The following is a 24316-nucleotide window of genomic DNA, read 5'->3' on the forward strand; positions in this document are numbered from 1 at the left end:
GAAGATGGAGAAGGAGAAGGAGAAGGATGAGAAGATGGAGAAGGAGAAGGAGAAGGATGAGAAGAAGGAGAAGGAGAAGGATGAGAAGAAGGAGAAGGAGAAGGATGAGAAGAAGGAGAAGGAGAAGGATGAGAAGAAGGAGAAGGAGAAGGATGAGAAGAAGGAGAAGGACGAGAAGAAGGAGAAGGAGAAGGACGAGAAGAAGGAGAAGGAGAAGGACGAGAAGAAGGAGAAGGAGAAGGACGAGAAGAAGGAGAAGGAGAAGGACGAGAAGAAGGAGAAGGAGAAGGACGAGAAGAAGGAGAAGGAGAAGGAGAAGGATGAGAAGATGGAGAAGGAGAAGGAGAAGGATGAGAAGATGGAGAAGGAGAAGGATGAGAAGAAGGAGAAGGAGAAGGATGAGAAGAAGGAGAAGGAGAAGGATGAGAAGAAGGAGAAGGAGAAGGATGAGAAGAAGGAGAAGGAGAAGGATGAGAAGAAGGAGAAGGAGAAGGATGAGAAGAAGGAGAAGGAGAAGGACGAGAAGAAGGAGAAGGACGAGAAGAAGGAGAAGGACGAGAAGAAGGAGAAGGAGAAGGACGAGAAGAAGGAGAAGGAGAAGGATGAGAAGAAGGAGAAGGAGAAGGATGAGAAGAAGGAGAAGGAGAAGGATGAGAAGAAGGAGAAGGAGAAGGACGAGAAGATGGAGAAGGAGAAGGACGAGAAGAAGGAGAAGGAGAAGGACGAGAAGAAGGAGAAGGAGAAGGACGAGAAGAAGGAGAAGGAGAAGGACGAGAAGAAGGAGAAGGACGAGAAGAAGGAGAAGGAGAAGGAGAAGGATGAGAAGATGGAGAAGGAGAAGGATGAGAAGATGGAGAAGGAGAAGGATGAGAAGATGGAGAAGGACGAGAAGAAGGAGAAGGAGAAGGACGAGAAGAAGGAGAAGGAGAAGGATGAGAAGAAGGAGAAGGAGAAGGATGAGAAGAAGGAGAAGGAGAAGGATGAGAAGAAGGAGAAGGAGAAGGATGAGAAGAAGGAGAAGGAGAAGGATGAGAAGAAGGAGAAGGATGAGAAGAAGGAGAAGGAGAAGGATGAGAAGAAGGAGAAGGACGAGAAGAAGGAGAAGGAGAAGGACGAGAAGAAGGAGAAGGAGAAGGACGAGAAGAAGGAGAAGGACGAGAAGAAGGAGAAGGACGAGAAGAAGGAGAAGGAGAAGGACGAGAAGAAGGAGAAGGAGAAGGACGAGAAGAAGGAGAAGGAGAAGGACGAGAAGAAGGAGAAGGAGAAAGACGAGAAGAAGGAGAAGGAGAAGGAGAATGATGAGAAGATGGAGAAGGAGAAGGAGAAGGATGAGAAGATGGAGAAGGAGAAGGAGAAGGATGAGAAGATGGAGAAGGAGAAGGAGAAGGATGAGAAGATGGAGAAGGAGAAGGAGAAGGATGAGAAGAAGGAGAAGGAGAAGGATGAGAAGAAGGAGAAGGAGAAGGATGAGAAGAAGGAGAAGGAGAAGGATGAGAAGAAGGAGAAGGAGAAGGATGAGAAGAAGGAGAAGGAGAAGGATGAGAAGAAGGAGAAGGAGAAGGATGAGAAGAAGGAGAAGGAGAAGGATGAGAAGAAGGAGAAGGAGAAGGATGAGAAGAAGGAGAAGGAGAAGGACGAGAAGAAGGAGAAGGAGAAGGACGAGAAGAAGGAGAAGGAGAAGGACGAGAAGATGGAGAAGGAGAAGGACGAGAAGAAGGAGAAGGACGAGAAGAAGGAGAAGGACGAGAAGAAGGAGAAGGAGAAGGACGAGAAGAAGGAGAAGGAGAAGGACGAGAAGAAGGAGAAGGAGAAGGACGAGAAGAAGGAGAAGGAGAAGGACGAGAAGAAGGAGAAGGAGAAGGACGAGAAGAAGGAGAAGGAGAAGGAGAAGGATGAGAAGATGGAGAAGGAGAAGGAGAAGGATGAGAAGATGGAGAAGGAGAAGGATGAGAAGAAGGAGAAGGAGAAGGATGAGAAGAAGGAGAAGGAGAAGGATGAGAAGAAGGAGAAGGAGAAGGATGAGAAGAAGGAGAAGGATGAGAAGAAGGAGAAGGATGAGAAGAAGGAGAAGGATGAGAAGAAGGAGAAGGAGAAGGACGAGAAGAAGGAGAAGGACGAGAAGAAGGAGAAGGAGAAGGATGAGAAGAAGGAGAAGGAGAAGGATGAGAAGAAGGAGAAGGAGAAGGATGAGAAGAAGGAGAAGGATGAGAAGAAGGAGAAGGAGAAGGACGAGAAGATGGAGAAGGAGAAGGACGAGAAGAAGGAGAAGGAGAAGGACGAGAAGAAGGAGAAGGAGAAGGACGAGAAGAAGGAGAAGGACGAGAAGAAGGAGAAGGAGAAGGAGAAGGATGAGAAGATGGAGAAGGAGAAGGATGAGAAGATGGAGAAGGAGAAGGATGAGAAGATGGAGAAGGACGAGAAGAAGGAGAAGGAGAAGGACGAGAAGAAGGAGAAGGAGAAGGACGAGAAGAAGGAGAAGGAGAAGGATGAGAAGAAGGAGAAGGAGAAGGATGAGAAGAAGGAGAAGGAGAAGGATGAGAAGAAGGAGAAGGAGAAGGATGAGAAGAAGGAGAAGGAGAAGGATGAGAAGAAGGAGAAGGATGAGAAGAAGGAGAAGGAGAAGGATGAGAAGAAGGAGAAGGATGAGAAGAAGGAGAAGGATGAGAAGAAGGATGAGAAGAAGGATGAGAAGAAGGATGAGAAGAAGGATGAGAAGAAGGATGAGAAGAAGGATGAGAAGAAGGATGAGAAGAAGGATGAGAAGAAGGATGAGAAGAAGGAGAAGGATGAGAAGAAGGATGAGAAGAAGGAGAAGGATGAGAAGAAGGATGAGAAGAAGGAGAAGGATGAGAAGAAGGAGAAGGAGAAGGATGAGAAGAAGGAGAAGGAGAAGGATGAGAAGAAGGAGAAGGAGAAGGATGAGAAGAAGGAGAAGGAGAAGGATGAGAAGAAGGAGAAGGAGAAGGATGAGAAGAAGGAGAAGGAGAAGGATGAGAAGAAGGAGAAGGATGAGAAGAAGGAGAAGGATGAGAAGAAGGAGAAGGATGAGAAGAAGGAGAAGGATGAGAAGAATGAGAAGGAGAAGGAGAAGGATGAGAAGAAGGATGAGAAGAAGAAGAAGGATGAGAAGAAGAAGAAGAATGAGAAGAAGAAGAAGGATGAGAAGAAGGAGAAGGATGAGAAGAAGGAGAAGGAGAAGGATGAGAAGAAGGAGAAGGAGAAGGATGAGAAGAAGGAGAAGGAGAAGGATGAGAAGAAGGAGAAGGAGAAGGATGAGAAGTAGGAGAAGGATGAGAAGAAGGAGAAGGAGAAGGATGAGAAGAAGGAGAAGGATGAGAAGGAGAAGGATGAGAAGAAGGAGAAGGAAACAAATAGATACAATGTTTCAACCGCTGTATGGAGGGAATGTCACAGAACTGTCAGAAATAGTGGAGCTCTGCAGATACACTTAGCGGAGTTCTGCAGATAGATACAGCGGTTGAAACATAGGCTATGTTTCAACCGCTGTATGGAGTGAATGTCAGAGAACTGTCAGAAATAGGCTATTTCTGACAGTTCTCTGACATTCACTCCATACAGCGGTTGAAACATAGCCTATGTTTCAACCGCTGTATCTATCTGCAGAGCTCCGCTAAGTGTATCTGCAGAGCTCCGCTATTTCTGACAGTTCTGTGACATTCCCTCCATACAGCGGTTGAAACCGCTGTATGGAGTGAATGTCACAGAACTGTCAGAAATAGGCTATTTCTGACAGTTCTGTGACATTCCCTCCATACAGCGGTTTCAACCGCTGTATGGAGTGAATGTCACAGAACTGTCAGAAATAGGCTATTTGTGACAGTTCTGTGACATTCCCTCCATACAGCGGTTTCAACCGCTGTATGGAGGGAATGTCACAGAACTGTCAGAAATAGCCTATTTCTGACAGTTCTGTGACATTCCCTCCATACAGCGGTTGAAACCGCTGTATGGAGGGAATGTCACAGAACTGTCAGAAATAGCGGAGCTCTGCAGATACACTTAGCGGAGCTCTGCAGATACACTTTTTGCCGGCTTGGAATTCTTCTTATTTTCATCCTACTTCTTCTTCTTCTTCTGAGGATGAGGATGAGGATGAAGAAGAAGAAGAAGAAGTAGGATGAAAATAAGAAGAATTCCAAGCCGGCAAAAAGTGTATCTGCAGAGCTCCTCTAAGTGTATCTGCAGAATAGAGGAGCTCTGCAGATACACTTTTTGCCGGCTTGGAATTCTTCTTATTTTCATCCTACTTCTTCTTCATCCTCATCCTCAGAAGAAGAAGAAGATGATGAGGATGAGGATGAAGAGGAAGAAGAAGAAGAAGAAGAAGTAGGATGAAAATAAGAAGAATTCCAAGCCGGCAAAAAGTGTATCTGCAGAGCTCCTCTATTCTGCAGATACACTTAGAGGAGCTCTGCAGATACACTTTTTGCCGGCTTGGAATTCTTCTTATTTTCATCCTACTTCTTCTTCTTCTTCTTCATCCTCATCCTCAGAAGAAGAAGAAGAGGATGAGGATGAAGAGGAAGAAGAAGAAGAAGAATAAGTAGGATGAAAATAAGAATAATTCCAAACCGGCAAAAAGTGTATCTGCAGAGCTCCTCTATTTCTGACAGTTCTCTGACTTTCACATTTACAGCGGTTGAAACATTGTATCTGTTTCCGAATAAAAACATCTGTATCCTAAATGGAAACAAATAGATACAATGTTTCAACCGCTGTACATGTGAAGGAACTGTCAGAGAACTGTCAGAAATAGCGGAGCTCTCTGCAGGGACACTTTTGCCAGCTGATCGGGAAAAATCCGATTCGCGCACCCGAAGTAGGCTAATATTCGGATTCGACGTGAATCTAATTTTTCCTGAAATTCGAATCGAATTCCACTTCGCCTGGTTCGATTCGCTCATCTCTACATGTGATCACTGGTTGGCCAATCAGTGATCACATGAAGAGTAGTAAGCAAGATGTCACTTCTGACATCATTGCTTACTACGTGTGAAATCTGTGAATGATCACAGAGGTCACATGGTACGAGGCTATTCACAACAGCCTTGTACCATGTGACAAGCTGTGACCAATCACAGCTCACATAGTATTTCTCAATGGCTGCACAAATGCAGCCAGAGAGAAGGAGAAATGATTGCTTTTACAGCCTTTATGGGTGAAAAAGCAGTCAGCGTAAAAAAAAAAATCTTCATCACCCCCCCACAAGTAGTAGTGTCACCATGGTGACACTGTACTGCTAGGGTGATAGTATGTAAAAAAACCCATAAATAATAATATAAAAAAAGTAAAAAAAAAAATTAAAATTATAATTTTTGGTTATAAACTAATATGGATTATTTTGTTTTACTAAAAAGATAACTGAATACATTTTATTATGGTTCATGATGAAATATTATTTATTTGCAAAATTTTATAAGAAAAACACTTTTTTTCAAACTTTTTTCACATTTTCATTTATGTAGCAAAAAAAATAAAAATCCCAGTGCTGAATAAATATCACCAAAATAAAGCTTTATCTGTCTCAAACAAATGTTAAAAAATTCATATGGGTACAGTGTTGCATGACCGCGCAATTGTCATTCAAAGTGTGATAGCAAAATTGGCCTAGACAGGAAGGGGGTGAAAGTGTCCGGATCTGAAGTGGTTAAATACATGTCATCATAAATAAACAATATTCATAAATCATACAGCACAAAGTCCCAAATGTATAACTGTGATGAATCAATCTTCGACCATGAAAATTAATACGTGCTCAAGTGCATGAAACCATCTGTCACCATCTAGCGTGCACGCTTACCTCCAATCTTTGACCCTCAAGGAGTCATAAGGCATAACAAATCACCAGTTAGTTCCAGGTGGGATGAATCTCACTCTCTGGATGGACACAGGATCAGATTCCACACAGCTCATGGTTAATCAACCATTACAATGGTAAGGCACCTTTACAAGACTCCTCCACTCTCTCAATGAATCTTAAACAGGGAAGCAGAGAAAAAGCCACCATAGTGTAATAAAGTATATATAATATTTGCTTAATAATTGTTTCACTTAAATCACCTACCACTTATATTTAGTTACATTCTTGATGGCATGTTTTTGGGATACACATTAGGTGCACCACTGTACACCTATATTCATTCATATAATTTATGTATTCACCCATTTAATATCAAGTCCTTTATTAATTTTTTATGTCAATTATCACATGGTTTAGCGCTACACCACCTTATCTACTTATACATGAATAAAAAGTTGCTTCAATCTGAATATTATATTTTTGGTGATTTTGAATTTTTTGGGTAAGTCAATTTTCCAGAGATCTTAGATTTCCACATAAACATACTTACTTTATTTAAAGATGTCTGTTTGAAATAATTGGGTTCACTGGGTCAGAATAGATGAAATGCTAATTGCCCAATCCCTTCAACAGCAAGCAACTGAATTGTTTCATAAATAGCATAAATATGACTCGTGGATTAAATAACTTTTATTTTGTCCCTTTCTGAATTGAGTTAATTCTGATAATGATAATAATAGTAATAACAAAAGTGCTAAGGAAGCAAAGGTCTTAATTATTTATAAAGGAAGAAAAATCACTAACAAGTACATAAATAGATCTACAGTATATGAATGTTACAGCATAGTAACAACGTAAAATACACTGCAGAAAGTCCACCCTTTACGTTCTGTATTTTGGCTGGGGCACAAACAGAGAAAAATAGCTTGGTTACTGCTTTTTATAACACATAAGACTCTGCTCATGCAAAGAAATCCCCATTTTGCAGGGGTGGACTGAAAACTTGTGGGGCCCCCAGGCAATAGGGGATCATGGGGCCCCTGTGTTTTTGCCCAAACTCAAAAAAGCCTAAAAAAAAGGTACCAGGGGCATCTCATGGGCCCCATACTAACCCCGGGCCCTCGGGCAGTGCCCGAGTTTCCAAATGGTCGGTCCGCCCCTGCCATGTTGACACCTCCTTACTCACAATCCTTGCCTTTTTCATTGGAATCTGGCACATTCGCTGACATACTCCAGCAGATGGTGCTGTCATATTGTGGGCAGGTTCTCTGACCCAGGGCATCATTATGTTATACCCTGCCCTATGATTACTCAAGGGCAGCAAGTAGATGTTGTCGTAATTAGCACTGCAGGGAATCTTAAAAGTGATTTGTTACAAATCCTCTCACTGGAAACTGTAATGTAAATTCCATCTGCGGTAGCTACAGGGCGGACTGACCATTTGGAAACTCGGGCACTGCCCGAGGGCCCGGGGTCAGTGGGGGGCCCCATGGGATGCCTTTGGTACCTTTTTCATAGGCTTTTTTTAGTTTGGGCAAAGATACAGGGGCCCCATGATCCCCTATTGCCCGGGGGCCCCATGAGTTGTCAGTCCGCCCCTGGGTAGCTATTATTCACATAAACACCACAAGGTGCTATGTGAGCAGTCTTCAGAAAATGGGGTCTTTAATTTATGACCCCTGCCTTAAATATCCACGTAGAGACTTGCGTCACTGATCTTAAAGTGCACTCAGTATTGACAAAGGATGGTGTATTGACAAGAAACATAGCTATAATGCCATTTCCCAACATTGTACAGGTATTAAATCACCATTTTATCACTGCACCATTTTATCACTGCACTAATGTACAGTAAAATACAAAATGTTGCATAATCCAACAGTGAATGAAAACAATGTATTGCCTCATTTTATAAATGCAACAAGAGGTCATTTACTTAACCCTTTTGCTGCCAGGGGCATTTTACAGTATTTGCATACATGGTAAAATGCATAATTTAGGCCTTAAGATTAGTTAAACCCCCAAAATATTATATTTTTTCCGAACGCTTGGGACCATGGAGAATAACATGCTGTTATTTACAATTTTTATGCCACACAATATTAGCTTAACTATTTTGCAGTAAAAAATACACTAAGGCTAGTTTATAGCAAAGTTAACGTATAAAGTTAGTGCAAAGTAAGTTGCACACAATATTTTTGGAAAATACAAGATATGAGGTTGTGTTAGGCAAATAGATAAAAAACATGATAAGCCGTAAGTTTGTGCATGGCTATGAAACAGTGGCAACTATGATAGCCACAATTGTTTAAAGTGATTCCAAAGTTTGTAATAAAAAAAAAACAACAAGCATCTTATACTTACCTGCTCTGTGCAATGATTTTGTATAGAACACCACATAGTGACTTCTTGGAGTTGTAAAAGACTTACCAGATAATTATAACTCCTTAAAAGTAAGTGAGTCAAGAAGCATTTTTGCAAATGGGATTATATATAGCAGGACATCCAGGGTCTAGCCTTTCCACTAGACATTGACAGGTCAACAAGGAATGATTAAACTACTTTCATCCACTTCCCCCCAGTATAGCACTGGTATCAAAACATTAACAACTCCATAATGTAGCACGTATCAAAAATGTATATCAATCGCATATGTTGATTTTCTCACAAAAAACAATCACTACAATCTTTCAACTCCCAGAACTGTGGATAGGTAGAAAGCTCACCAGATATTTATGACCATTGGCTGAAGGCATGTCATAGGTGTACATTTCACATGAAATCAGCAGAACATCCAAAGTATTCTCCTCTTCACTGAAACATTCCTCATGCATACAGGATCATGTATACAGTATCGACTAGACTTGGTGTTTCCACAGTGCATCACTAGCTGTACCCATTCTCATCAGATACCAGGGCTCCCTAGTTCCTTCTTACAGTGTCTGCACCTTAGCACTTGTGCCATTTCTTTGCCTCTGCAGTCCCTGTCTCAGTAATAATGGGTGCTAGGAAGGGGACTGTGCAAAAGTCCACCCTCAGTATATCAGGCTCTGCAGACAAGTACATGGCAATAACTGTAACTTGCACTTTGATAAACAATTGCAAATTAAAAGCAATAATGCAAAATAGATTCAGGATGGCAAAAGCATGCATACACTGCAGAATAATTTAAAACAGATTAGAAAATCTGCACAAACATGGACCTTTTGCAGCAATGTCTTTGTGGCTCAATTAGGGTAACATGGCTGCATTGCATAGTCTCTATAAAACTCTATAATACTGTGGTGTTGATTTACTAAACCTGGAGAAAGCGAAATCTGGTGCAGCATAGAAACCAATCAGACTCCAGTTTTTTGGCAAAGCTTAATTGAACAAGCTGACGTTAGAAGCTGATTGGCTACCATATGCAGTTGCACCACATTTTGCACTCTGCAGTTTTAGTAAATCAACCTCTAAGAGTCTTTCAGACTCTATAACACTACTTCAGTAAAACAGTTTAGAAAACAGATACTTGCAATTATCCTCATAAACTACATCTTTCAGTGAATTTAAGATTAACTCTGATAAGACAAGAGAACAGCTAGAAGAATCCAAGGCCACCTCATTGAAATTAAAATATTCATGTAGCTTGGACTTCTAGCAATGCTGTATGCTATCAGGCTCCTGCTTGGTTGCCAACACTCCATTTATCACAGTGGAGGGCTGCTCACCTGACCTGGCTAATGAACACTTGCTCAACTGACTCTGCCTCATCAGGCATTGCCTCTCTGAGATCCTGACGAAAGGAAGCAGAGGAACCTATCTTCCCTGGGTATATTCAGTAACCCAGAGAGTTGTGAGAAATGGAGTTAAAGAGTAGTCATATTTTCTAGCAAATCCCAAGGCACATTGTCAGTGAATACCTTTTTTTGATATTTTCACTGCTGCACTTCTGGGCCACTGGGATTTAAGCTCTGCAGCTTTTGTGGACACCATTGTTATGGTCATGCATCCACCTCCCTTTACCTCTAGACCAGGGGTTTCCAAACTATGGCCCTCCAGGTGTTGAGGCCTTGCAAGACTCTGACAGCCACAGGCAAGACTCCCAGAGGCAGAGGCATGAAGGAACTTATAGTACTTCAACAGTTAGAGGGCCATAGTTTGGAGACACCTGAGCTAGACCCTTCAAAATCCACACAGCTGAAGGATTTGCTTTGTGAATGGCCAGGAGAAGAGTGAGATGAAGACATGACCTGGGGACTATTAATGCTGCAGTGCATATATCTGAGCAGCCTGAAAGTATAACAGAAGCTGTGCAAGCAAGATGATTTGCTAGATATATACATAGTTACATAGTTAGTCTGGTTGAAATAAAACAGTCAATCCAGTTCAACAAATAAGAAAGAAGAATCAAGAAAAAAGCATTCATCACATCAGGTGACTGCAGAGGTAATGGAATCTTCAACTGCTTAACTCTAGTAAGCTTATTGTGCTTATAATTGTTCATTAATTTTTATGTGTTTTTATCTGTAGTTTTTTAAGTTGAGTATTAGGCCAAACCATTTTTCCAAATAATTTTTTATGTCATTGTGGTTTATTGGTTATTGAGTGTATACACTGCTCAAAAAAATTAAAGGAACACTTTGAAAACACATCAGATTTCAATGCGGAAAAATCTCATGCTGGATATCTATACTAATATGGACTGGGTAATGTGTTAGGAAAATAAGGATGCCCCATCGTACATGGAAATGAAAATTACCAACCTACAGATGACTGAATTCAAAGACACCCCGAAAATTCAGAGTGAAAAAATTATGCAGCAGGCTAGTCCATGTTGCTTAACTTTCATTGTAGCAACTCAAAATAGTACTCAGTACTTTGTATGGCCCCCTCGTGCTTGTATGAGATGACAGATGGTGTCCTGGGGTATTTCCTCCCAGATCTGGACCAGGGCATCACTGAGCTCCTGGACAGTCTGAGGTGCAACCTGGCATTGTAGGATGGACCAAAACATGATATCCCAGAGGTGTTCTATTGGATTTAGCTCAGGAGAGCATGGGGGTCATTCAATGGTATCACTTCTTTCATTCTCCAGGAACTGCCTGCATACTCTCGCCACATGAGGCTGGGCATTGTCGTGCATCAGGAGGAACCCAGGACCCACTGCACTAGCATAGGGTCTGACAATGGGTCCAAGGATTTCATCCCGATACCTAATGGCAGTCAGGGTGCCATTGTCTAGCCTGTAGAGGTCTGTGCGTCCCTCCATGTATATGCCTCCCCAGACCATCGCTGGCCCACCACCAAAATGGTCAAGCTGAATGATGTTAAAGGCAGCATAATGTTCTCCATGGCTTCTCCAAACCCTTTCACACTCAGCTTGAACCTGCTCTCATCTGTGAAAAGCACAGGGCGCCAGTGGGAGACCTGCCAATTCTGATATTCAATGGCACATGCCTCTATGGTACCAGGCAGTAAGCACAGGGCCCACTAGAGGACAGCAGGTTCTTAGGTCACCCTAATGAAGTCTGTTTCTGATTGTTTGATTAGAGACATTCACACCAGTGGCCTGCTGGAGATCATTTTGTAGGGCTCTGGCAGTGCTCATCCTTTTCCTCCTTGCACAAAGTAGCAGATATTGGTCCTGCTGATGGGTTAAGGACCTTCTATGGCCCTGTCCAGCTCTCCTAGAGTAACTTCCTGTCTCATGGAATCTCCTCCATGCTCTTTATACTGTGCTGGGAGACACAGAAAAACTTCTGGCAATAGCACGTATTGACGTGCCATCCTGGAGGAGTTGGACGGCCTGTGCAACCTGTGTATGGTTCAGGTATTGCCACATGCTACCAGTAGTGACAATGACCCTAGCCAAATGCAAAACTAGTGAAAAACAGTCTAAAAAGATGAATAGGGAAAAAAATGTCAGTGGCCTTCACCTGTAAAACCATTCTTGTTTTGGGGTTGTCTCATTGTGGCCTATCTAGTGCACCTGTTGTTAATTTCATTAACACCAAAGCAGCTAAAACTGATTAAAAACCCCCCCTGTTACTAAACAGACCAGATCAATATCCCAGGCGTTTAACTGACTTGATGCTATAGTCTGATTAAAAAGTGTTTCTTTAATTTTTTTGAGCAGTGTAGTAACTTGCTGTGAGCAATACAGTACATCTTAAAATATATTTTCCTTCCTTCCTTGATATTAGAAATATAAATACACCTTAACAAACATTTACCATTTAGAATATCAAGATATAAGACAGAACATTAAAGTGACACTAAAGCTTTTTTTTATAACAAACCTGTCATACCTACTGCTCTGTGCAGTGATTTTGCACAGAGCAGCCCTTATTCTCTTCTTTTCAGGTCCCCACTTGTGCTCCTGGCTCCTCCCCCTCAGCAGTGCCCCTAGGGAAAGCCTATGGCACAGAGCCGTGGCTTGCCCCCCCCCTCTCTCCTCATTGGCTCACTGGCTGTGAATGACAGCAATGGGAGCCAATGGACTCCTGCTGCTGTTTCAGCCAATGGGGAGGAAGAGTCCCCAGACAGCAGGGGCTGTCGAGAACATCTTTGAACTGGAGGGGGCTCAGGTAAAGATTGGAGGGGTTGTAGAGCCACTGCACACAGAAAGTTGCTAACCACTTAGCAGTGCCGAAGCAGGTTGCTATTTATAAATGGCCCCCATATTAACTGCCTGTGTGTGCTCCCTGGGAGCACGCGGCACCACAATAAGGTACCCGCAGTGTCCGGAGTGAGGTCCCGATTCATGTGATCCCTGCTTGGCCAATCAGAGATCACCTGAATAGTAGTAAACAAGATGTCACTTCCTGATATCATTGCTTACTACTTGTGAAATCTGAATGATCACAGAGGTCACATGATACAAAGCTATTCACAACAGCCTTGTACCATGTGACAAGATGTGACCAATCACAGCTCTCACAGTATTTCTCAATGGCTGCAAGAATGCAGCCAGGGGGAAGGAGAAATTATTGCTTTTACAGCCTTTATGGGTGTAAAAGCAATCAGTGTAAAAAAAGAAAAGTAAATCTTCCTCACTCCCCACAAGTAGTACAGTGTCACTATGGTATGTTAAAAAAAAAAAGGGGCGCATGCGCGGCCGGCTTCTGGATGGACGTACTTTGAGCTCCGCTCCATCCACCTGCCAGATACATCACGGCTCATCCCGACCCCGAGTGTTCTAGCTCGCCTCGATCAGCGCATAAAGGATGTACAACCCTCGGTAGCCAGGCCTCGCCGTCGCAAAACTCCTGGACAGCCAGGGAAATTAACTCAATTCTTCCCTGCTGTCACAGCAGGGATCCAAGATGGCGCTGGCTGCACAGACACAGGACACAGCAGCCATGAGGGGGACAGCAGATCCCAGCAGCTGGACATAAGACTCCGTTCTCCACTATAACCTGGGTGAGTTATCTCCCGCCGTCACCCACCACAAGCAGCCCACCCAAATCTAGACCCCGTCTAGATCCAGACTCACTATCTGCCTGTCAGCCTCTCATTCCTCCATCTCTTCAGCACATCACAGAACCATCTCTGATAGAATCTTTCCCTGCCTCAGACCAGCCCATCACAGAAATCTGTATGAAGAACATGCTCTTATCCCTACGACAAACACTACATAATGATATGACAGTATCACTATCCCAGATCTCAAATGTGGTTCAGCAACAAGAACACAGATTACGCCATATTGAAACGAGAATGGGAGATATAATTACAGCGCATAACGATTTAATTGACGCACATGATGGCCATACTTCTGAAATCTAGCAAATAAACCTGAAACTAGCGGATTTAGAAGATCGCTCAAGACTTAACAATATCAAATTCAGAGGTATCCCTGAAAATATCACCAACGATACACTACTATCATATATCCAACAATACATGAAATACCTCATCCCATCTCTCTCGAATATGGAGTTTGCCATAGATCGAACACATAGAATACCCAAACCCGCATTCCTATCAGCGTCAATCCCCAGAGATATTCTGGCTCGCATCCACTTCTACCATATAAAAGAAAAAATAATAGCAGCCAGAACCCCCCCCCCACTCCCGCCATCACATACAAACATCAGAATATATGTGGATTTGTCAAAGGCCACTCTCCTTAACCGCAAAAAGATGATCAACATTATCAAAGCCTTACAAAACCACGGAGTAGGCTATAAATGGGGCTTCCCCACCAAACTGACCGTCAGGCACCAGGGAAAATACATACAATCAAATCCCTAGAGGCAGGTATCGACCTATTGAAGACATGGAACATAATACCCATGGAACCCCACCAATCCACCTCTACCAATATGCAACAAATGGAGGCAGAGTGAACCTGACTTACTACACTCTCCATACAGTCCAATCATACCACTTCGGACGCTATACCTCAACCTAATACTCTCTGGCAAATGGCCCCTTACAGAATATACTCACGTTACGAGACAGTTTGGCATGACCCTTTTCACGGTCAATGCTTGTTCACACGCCCCTCTTTTGAAGTAGCACTCCCTGCTACTCATGTTGCTTGCATTTTCTGCAAGTCTTTTTTATCCCCTTTCACTTCCCCCCTGCACCATCAGTCGATCATCCAAACCAACTGTACAACTGAAACCTACAAAACAATGTGTAAAATATCACACGCATCATCGAGCGAACCAATACCACTCTACCAAACTCGTAGAAATTTCTCTTGCCCTACCAAGTTTATCCAATTTATGTCAAAATGCCCAGAAACGACTCCTCTACTCTACCAACCCAACCAGCGAATTACAAAATGATTAACATAACATCACTTAATGTTCGGGGTCTAAACTCCCCCTTTAAGAAATCGATGCTCCAAAACAAAGCCCGTACGCTCCATGCTGACATACTCTTCATACAAGAAACACATTTCGCAACCACCAAGACCCCTAAACTACAACTGCACCGATTTTCCCATATTTATATGGCCACTAACTCTAAGAAGAAAAATGGGGTTAATACAGCCATAAAAGACAATTCCACCACATCTCAGAAATAGCAGACCCTCAAGGGCGCTACCATATCTTAATCTGCAAAGTTAACGATATACCATATACCCTAGTAAACATTTATGGACCCAACAACAACCAAATGCAATTCTACCACAAGCTTCATTCCACCATCTCTTCTCACAAACAAGGCAGACTTCTCATGGGTGGAGACTTTAACGTCATCGGCAACCCACTCCTGGACTCCTTCACCAACAAACGCTCCCCCAAACATAACTACACCTACTACTCCCCATCTCACCTATCCTACTCCAGAATCGACTTTGTTACAGACAAATGGACCCTACAACATGTAACGTCATCCAAAATTGGCAACATAACCTGGTCAGATCACGCTCCAATCAACATAACTCTGGACGACAAGCAACATTCCTCAATCCCCCGTATCTGGAGATTGAATTCCTTGATATTGAAGAACCCAGATAACAAAAAACACTTGATAGAAGCACACAACGTATTTCTTTAATTTAACGCCACACCTGATACCTCTAGAACCACATCATGGTCTACTTACAAAGCATACATGAGAGGTATCCTCATACAACTAAATTCTCACATCAATAAACAAAGAACCCAACGAATTGACCAACTTCTAACATCCATAAAACTAAAAGAAGAAATCAATAAAAAAAAAACAAACCCCTCCACACATGAGTCACTAACCTCAGACAGAAACAAACTCCGAACCCTTCTACTGTACAAATATGACCTTAACCTACAAAAAACGAAAGCACAATTTTACTCCCTAGGCAACAAGGCAAATTCACTATTAACAACACTAATTAAACAACGATGCCTCAAATCCAAAATACCCTTAATTCAACACCCAACAACACATACATCTCTCACGAACCCGCAAGACATAGTCAACGCTTTCGCAACATACTACCAAACACTATATAATATCAAAGATGACCCGGATGCAACTCAACCAACAACAATATCCATACAAAAATTTCTAAACGCCACAAATCTCCCTCAACTTACTCCATCACAACTCACTTCTATCTCTACCCCAATTTCTCCCGCAGAAATAGCCAAAAACATAAAAACTTTACCTCTGAATAAATCTCCAGGAAACGATGGCTTTACTAACGAATTCTACAAAACATTTGCCCCTGATCTTACACCACATCTCACCATTCTCTCCAACCATGCCGCTTCTACAGGTGAATTCCCCAACGAAATGTTACAATCCATAATTACAACTATTCCAAAAACAGGCAAAGACCCCCAACTTGTCCAGAACTATAGACAAATTTCCCTACTAAACACGGACATAAAACTCTATGCCAAAATTAGAGCACAAAGACTTCTTTCCTACCTTCTTACATTAATCCACCCAGACCAAGTAGGATTTATCCCTGGTCGCCAAGCACCAGACGCAACCAAAAGACTAATTTCCCTCATCCACAATTTAGAAACCACCAAACAACCCTCTCTATTCCTATCCCTAGATGCCGAAAAAGCATTCGACCAAATACATTGGCAATTTATGCAGCTAACACTCCAAAAATTCGGAATTACAGATTGGATGCTCTCTGCAATCCTTTCCCTATACTCCAACCCATCCGCTAGGGTATTAACAAATGGCACACTCTCGCATACCTTTCGCATTTCCAATGGTACTAGACAAGGCTGCTCCTTATCCCCCATAATCTTTACATTACTCATCGAACCCTTAGCTTCAAAACTCAGAGATGACCCCACCTTTACAGGAATTACACACCTGAAAACTGAACACAGAATTAGTCTATTTGCAGACAATATCATACTAATGATAACTAACCCATACAAATCACTTCAATCGATTTGTGAACATCTCCAAAGTTATTTGGAAGTATCATACTACAAACTCAATGAACCCAAATCTACTATCCTAAACCTCCACACATCTACTAAGACTCAAAAAGTACTAACCAAACAATTCCCCTTTTCTTGGGAACATCACAGCATCCCATACCTAAGAATCAAACTTACCACCGCAACAGATCAGCTTTATGCCTCAAACCACAAACTACTGCTCAAATCCATCCCATGAGAACTTAATAATCTTCGTACATCAACACTCTCAAAATTTGGAAGAGTAGCAACCCTGAAAATGAACATACTACCCAAAATCCTTTATATATTTCGCACACTCCCCATTCCTAATACATTTTTTACCAAATTACAGGCGATACTTGCTAAATTTCTCTGGAATGCGAAAAAACCCAGATGTACCACGAACCTATTAATACGCCCTACGTCCAGAGGAGGAGCAGGTCTCCCACACTTAAAATCATATTACAATGCCACGTTACTGGACCAACTTTATTATTGGTGGCATCCAACTAAGGAAAAGGCATGGTCCACCATGGAAACGCTTTCACAACCCCAACTTACACCACATAACCTACTGTTCTTACCACAAACTCCTCAATCCAAAATTCATCTCAAACACCCATGCATTCAAGCCACCGTACAAGCTTGGTATGACTTCCTCACCTCTAACTCGATAGAAACCAAACAAATACTCCAATTTCAACACTACATCTCATCACCCCTTCCGTACACCTGCTGCAATGGGAAGACCGAGGCATATCTTTTATACAAGACCTTTATACAACCCACAACTTAGATTCCTTCTTGACCCTTCAGAGAAAATTTAACCTCCCCGACAAAGAGCATTCCACCTACTTGAGAATAGCTCACTCCTTACAAAAGGTAAACACCCCACACTCTTTGAAAATTCCCTCCACAGCATATCAATTTTTAAACAAAACACAACACCCGAAAAAAGGGATTTCAACCTTTTACACATATTTAACCAACTCATAATTTTCTCTACAGACTTCCTCTCTATCCAACTGGGAGAAACTCCTCTCACAATCAATACTACCGCACACATGGGAAAAGACCTTTAACATCACTCACAAAGCATCCCGATGTAGCTCCCACTGGGAATCATACATCAAAATTTTGCACCAATGGTAATTAACCAATTCAATACCGTGCACTTTTACACCTTCCTGCCCAGGCCATCTTTTAGGTTTCAGCGCTCTCACTTTGAATGACAATTGCGCAGTCATACAACATTGTACCCAAACTAAACTTTTATCATTTTCTTCACACAACTAGAGCTTTCTTTTGGTGGTATTTAATTACCGCTGGGGTTTTTATTTTTTGCTAAATTAACAAAAAAGACCGAAAATTTCGAAAAAAAACCAAGTTTTTCTTTGTTTCTGTTATAAAAGTTTGCAAATAAATAATTGTTCTTCATAAATTTAGGCCGAGATGTATTCTACTACTTGTCTTTGGTGAAAATAACCCAAATTAGGATGTATTTTTTAGTTTGTAGGAAAGTTATAGAGTACACAAACTATGGTATAGATCTGAATATTGATCAATCCTGAAGTACTGACAGCCAATCTAATTTCTTGAGGTCCAAGAAATTCAGAACAGTACAGATATCCCCCAAATGACCACTGTTTGCAAAGTAGACACTCCGACGTACTTCATAAGAGGCATGGCGAGTTTTTTGAAGTTGTATTTTTTTTGTCATAATTTTTCGGAAAATGAAAAAATAAAAAAAATTATTTTCACTATTTTTTTTTTTACATACTCTCACCAGTTCAGTACAGCATCATCATATAACTGGCATGACAGTGATCAGGGACACTGACTGGTAACAGTGTGAAAAAAATATATATATTTTTTTATTTTTATTATTTAAAATTTTTTATTAAATTTTGTTTCTTTTTTTTAAGATTTTTTTTCATATTTCACTATGTCCAAAGTAGTACAATGTTACATAGTACCAAACTCACTGAAATGCACATGAAAACTGATGTAAACTCTTGTTTCTGCAAGTGAAATCTGCTCAGTTTTCCCATCAGTTTTTATGCACCTATGGTGTGAATGAGGTCTACAGCTTAGGACACCTAACTGAAATAAACAGCTTTTTTTATGCCACATGGTCTGGTGTACATGCTGTTGATGCGTCTGTCTTAGAAATGCTGAACATTACACATTTTCTGCTTGCAACTGTTTTTTATGTACTAATGCATAGCATTAACCTATAGTAGATAGGAATGAGTTCTATAAAATCTAGTTTAACCATTTACTCTGTAAGTACACTGAGACTATTTTAGCCCCAGAGCAAGCAACTATTGAAGTGTAATGGACTGTTATAAGTTGCAGTTACAAGAAGCATGCAACCATACATTAAATGTGTTAGTCATTCAGTTGGATGAGAGCACCCAGACCAAAAGCATCAACAATCTTATACTTCAGTGTCTGCCGCTAATCTGATAAACATCATGGTCAACTCATAAAATATTTTTGTGGTTCGTACAATAATTAGCAAATAGAATACACATTATTAAAAGTTTATGATTAAAGAGTAATGTCATAGCTAGGCATACAGAATACCATTATAAAATTGAGTACAAAAGTTATTCACATTTCTCAATCTGCACCACTTACATACCACACTATATCAGACTTTTAGTACGATTTTTTACATATATATATAAAATGCATGAGAGTACTGTACATTTGCACATATATATTTCTTTGCACATTTAGTTTTGCACTTTAAAGGGTTACTCTATACATAGAGGGTATATGCATTTTATCATCTGATATATTTAGGGTGGTGTGGTGGATTTAACCAATAAAGATTGTAATGTAGAAATAATTTTTATTTGGTGAGATAAATGAGATATAATGCTTTAGATATTGTATCACACTATTGTATATATAAAAGTAAAGTATAAAGTATACTTTAAAGTAAACCTATTTCCTTCCTATCCTGTGCTAAACACCCTCCAGTGCCTATAATTATTTTTAGCTCTGCTTCCTCTACACTCTGATCCCTGCTGCCAAAATGTAAACCATAAATATGAACAGTAACCAATATTGTTGGAATTTGCACAACACATGTCATGCCTCCAGCCCCATGTGACAGCCCTGGTGGCTGGTAAATTAGCGGATTTGTGTTCAATTACATTTCAGCACCAGTGCCTTTTAATTTCACATTACAGAGTTGCAAAGCAAAATTAGAAAACATATGAATAATTTAAAGTTGCCCTTTCTAAGGGTGAAGCTTAAAAAAATGAATTCCTCCATGAACTGGATTTATTATTTAGATAAGTATAGACACTGCCCATAACTTTAAGGCAATGGCCATACACACAAACAGACAAATGACATTTTTTTATTCAACCTAATGTAAAACAACCACATGATGTGTGATCATCATGTTTTCATTTTGCCCTATCTGTGCTTAGTCATTGACCTTGTTTACATCATGGGCTGTTTAAAAAATATCCCTGATATGGAGATTTATCAATGACAATTCCGGATGTTTACACACAGGGCCATTAAACCTTCCCAACAGTTTTACACATAAATGCGGCCTTACAGAAGTGGGTCTTCCACCATGGGGCTGCATATATGCATTACTATGTTTTGCTGAAAGTGGGCTACACAGCCTATTCCCAGCACAGAGACCAGGCACTCACTGAGAGCCCCGGGTCTTGTACTAACAGCTGGGAACTGGGAATCCTGGCTCCTGATCACTTAATCAATGTGATGCCTCTGATTAGCTATCACAGCAATCAGTCACTGTGCAGTTTGCCTGTGTTTTTTTGTCCTCTTAAATACATTGTATCTTTGCCTCTCTGCTAGAGGAGAAAAATAGCAACAGTGTGATCTAGCAATTTAATTTTTTTTTTGCACACAGTTTGTTCAGGGTTAGAGTGCCAATGTCAGTGTCAAAGGTCAATGGTAGAGTTAAAGATCAGGATCAAATGCAGGGGTGGACTTACCATACGAGCACTCGGGCACTGCCCGAGGGCCCGGGGTCAGTAGGGGGACCCATGAAATGCCCCTGGTACCTTTTATAGGCTTTTTTGAGTGTGGGCAAGGACACAGGGGCCCCATGATTCCCTATTGCCCAGGGGTCCCATAAGTTGTCAGTCTACCCCTGGTTCAAAGGTTAGGGTCAGCGTATGTTAGGTATGTTTTAAAAAAAAAGCATTGACTACTGGTCCATACAACAAATAATATATACATAGTTACATAGTCTGGCTGAAAAAGGACAAATGCCCACCCAGTTAAAAGTTATAATCCTATACCCACAGTTGATCCAGAGGAAGGCAAAAAAACACCAGCAAAGCATGATCCAATTTGCTCTTGCAGGGAAAAAAATTCCTTCTCTGCTCCCCTGAGATGCAATCGGATATTCCCTGGATCAACTTTACCTATAAATGTTAGTATCCAGTTATATTCTGTGTATCTAAGAAAGAATCCAGGCCTTTTTTAAAGCAATCCACTGAGCTGGCCGGAACCAACTCTTGAGGGAGTCTATTCCACATTTTCACAGCTCTCACTGTGAAGAAACCTTTCTGTGTTTGGAGATTAAATTTCTTTTCTTCCAGATGTAAAGAGTGCCCCTTGTCCTCTGTGATTACCTCAGGGTGAATAACTCTACATCAAGTTCACTATATGAACCACTGATGTATTTATACATGTAGATCATATCCCCCCTTAATCTCCTCTTCTGAAGAGAGAATAAATTCAGTTCCTCTAATCTCTCTTCATAGCTGAGCTCTTCCATGCCTCTTATCAGTTTAGTTGCCCGTCTCTGTACTTTCTCCAGTTCCCCAATGTTCTTTTTGTAAATTGGTGCCCAAAATTGAACTGCACATTCCAGATAAGGTATTACTAATGGATTTGTACAGGGGTAAAATGATATCTCTCTCTGGAGTCTATACCTCTTTTAATACAAGAGAGGATTTTACTTGTGTTAGAAACCACAGCTTGGCATTGCATGCCTTATTAAGCTTGTGATCTACCAGAACTCCCAGATCCTTCTCCACCATTGATTCCCCCAGTTGTACTCCCCCCTAGTATGTATGATGCATGCATATGTTTAGCCCCCAAGTGCATAACCTTACATTTATCAACATTAAACCTCATTTGCCACATAGTTGCTCAATTAAACAGTGCATTGAGGTCAGTTGTAAGTTGAAGATATCCTGTAAGGACGTTATTCCACTGCACAGCTTGGTGTCATCTGCAAAGTCTGAAATGGTATTTTTAATCCCAGACCTTGTATCGTTTATAAATATATTAAAAAGTAAGGGTCCCAACACTGAACCTTGGGGTACACCACTGACAACACTAGACCATGCAGAGTATGAATCATTAACCACTACTCTTTGAATACGATCTTTCAGCCAGTTTTCTATCCATTTACATATGGACTTTACCTTGCACATTAGCTGTGTGTGGGGAACTGTGTCAAACGCTTTTGCAAAATCCAAGTACACCACGTCCACAGCCACCCCTCTGTCCAAGGTTTTGCTCTCCTCCTCATAAAAAGAAATCAGATTTGTTTGACAACTTCTGTCTTTCATGAATCCATACTGTCTGTTGCTTAAAATAATTTTTTCCAGCAAGAACTCATCTATGTGGTATTTCATTAAACTCTCCAGTATCTTCCCAACTATAGAAGTTAAACTAACAGGTCTATAGTTACTTGGTAAATAATTTGTCCCCTTTTTAGATATTGGCACCACATTGGCCTTAAGCCAGATATGTGAGCTTGCTGCAATTATCAGGAGCAGGAGAATTTATTTTGTATTGTTCTTTGATGGCTGGTTATGGTAATAGCAAACAATTATACAGCTAGATTTTAAACAAAAATATATGTTTTACTATTTTGTGCTGGTTTCCTCATAATAAAAAAATCAAGAGATATCTTTTACCATTAACCAAATGAAAGGCCTATTCCTTAAAAAAACTAGATATACTGTAATTCACCTGGATACAATAGTAGTTGTGATGATATGGACATGTTTTCTAACACATGTCAAAGTTTCAAAACTGTGTTAAGATGTGTTTTACCCTCTGTCACATAAAGTTTGTTTATTCATTATATAGTCATTATAAAATAGGTTGAATTAAAGAATGTAATCTTTATCATTTTTGTTTAACTCCTAGACGCCAAGCGCACACAAATGTGGCCTCTCGGCGTCTGGGCCCTGACGCTGAGTAGCCTCATATTTGTGTACCATTTGAAAATACATATGTGCTGAGAGCGCGCGCCCTGTGAGCTCCAAGCACATATGTCTGACTCACAGAAAGATCCCAATCTCCCCTTGCGATCGGGACCTTTTCCGATCATGTGACCGCAATGACAGCGAATCACGGCGGTCACATTACCCTAAAACCCCGCCTGCCTCCCGGCTTCTGAAACTTCTTAAAGGCCCAAGAGGCACCGGAACAAAGGGGTTAAAGTGGTTGTAAAAGGATTTTTTACCTAAAATAATGACAAGGTTTACACTTACCCACTCTGTGAACTGTTAACATTGCACAGAGCAGCCCCTTATCTCCTCTTCTGGGGTCCTCGGCCAGTGCTGTGCACTCATTCTCTTTTGTGCATGCTTGCTATGGGGGCACGCGTGCAGGTGCAATCCTAAGCCAGTCATTGATTGACACACACAACACAGCTCTGTCCAACTCCCCCCCCACAGGATTTGATTTACATCAGCAGGAGCCAATGGTCCCCACTGCTTTTAATCTGTTCTGTGAGAAGAAGAAGAGAGACCAGCACTGCTGCAGACATGCACAGTGCTGGATCAGACGAGGGCTCAGGTACAGGGACATTTTTTACATTAATGCAAGGGGTGCATTGAGGTAAAAAATAAAAAAAACTTTAATCCCACTTTAAGGATTTTAGACAACAGAAAAATAAAGCAGAGCCTAAATAGCAGCTCATAGCATAGCATGTACTCAGGTTAAATTGCAAAAAAAGTTGCTATTTTAGTTTTTTTTGGTCAGTTTCCAAAATAACCCCAAAAAGCAGCATAATACGCCAAAATATGTGAAAAAGATGAAAAATTATGAAAAAACAAATGGTTTCTTTTTTTGGACATTATTATTTGCATGTAGTTTTTAAATCACATCCCGTGTAATTATTTTCCATTATAATGATCATGCTTTTTTGTGCAGTTTGTAGATTTTGTATGTAGACAATAAGAAAAAACATGACTGTATAGCAGGTTAAAATATTACATTTGGGAGTACATACATTTCTTCTTTTCCTTTCTTCCTGTCTTTTACAGTTATCTGATAAGAATAGCAAATAACAGTGAAATAAACCCAAAACCTAAAAAGTGCTGTCTCTTTAAACTTTTAATTTTTTTTTCAAAACAAAACCCCTCAATTTAAGCAGTAATAAACACCACTGGTACATTTGTAGCTACAGGTAAACTTCAAATAAAGCTTACCTGTAGGTACAAGGAACAGTGCACGTTTAGGAGATATTCTCTGTTTGTGCTGCCAGTGATATCACCGAAGCATGAACGCTGAAGGGATGGCATACTCATGCTGTCCCTTCAAAGCTCTGTGTCGCAGATGTGATTCTTGTGCACAGAGTGACGTTATCACGGCTCGGACATTCAAACGGCCA

This window comes from Staurois parvus, unplaced genomic scaffold (assembly GCF_062004578.1).
Source record: "Staurois parvus isolate SC_StPar_1 unplaced genomic scaffold, SC_StPar_1.0 ptg000476l, whole genome shotgun sequence".
Taxonomy (NCBI): Eukaryota; Metazoa; Chordata; class Amphibia; order Anura; family Ranidae; genus Staurois; species Staurois parvus.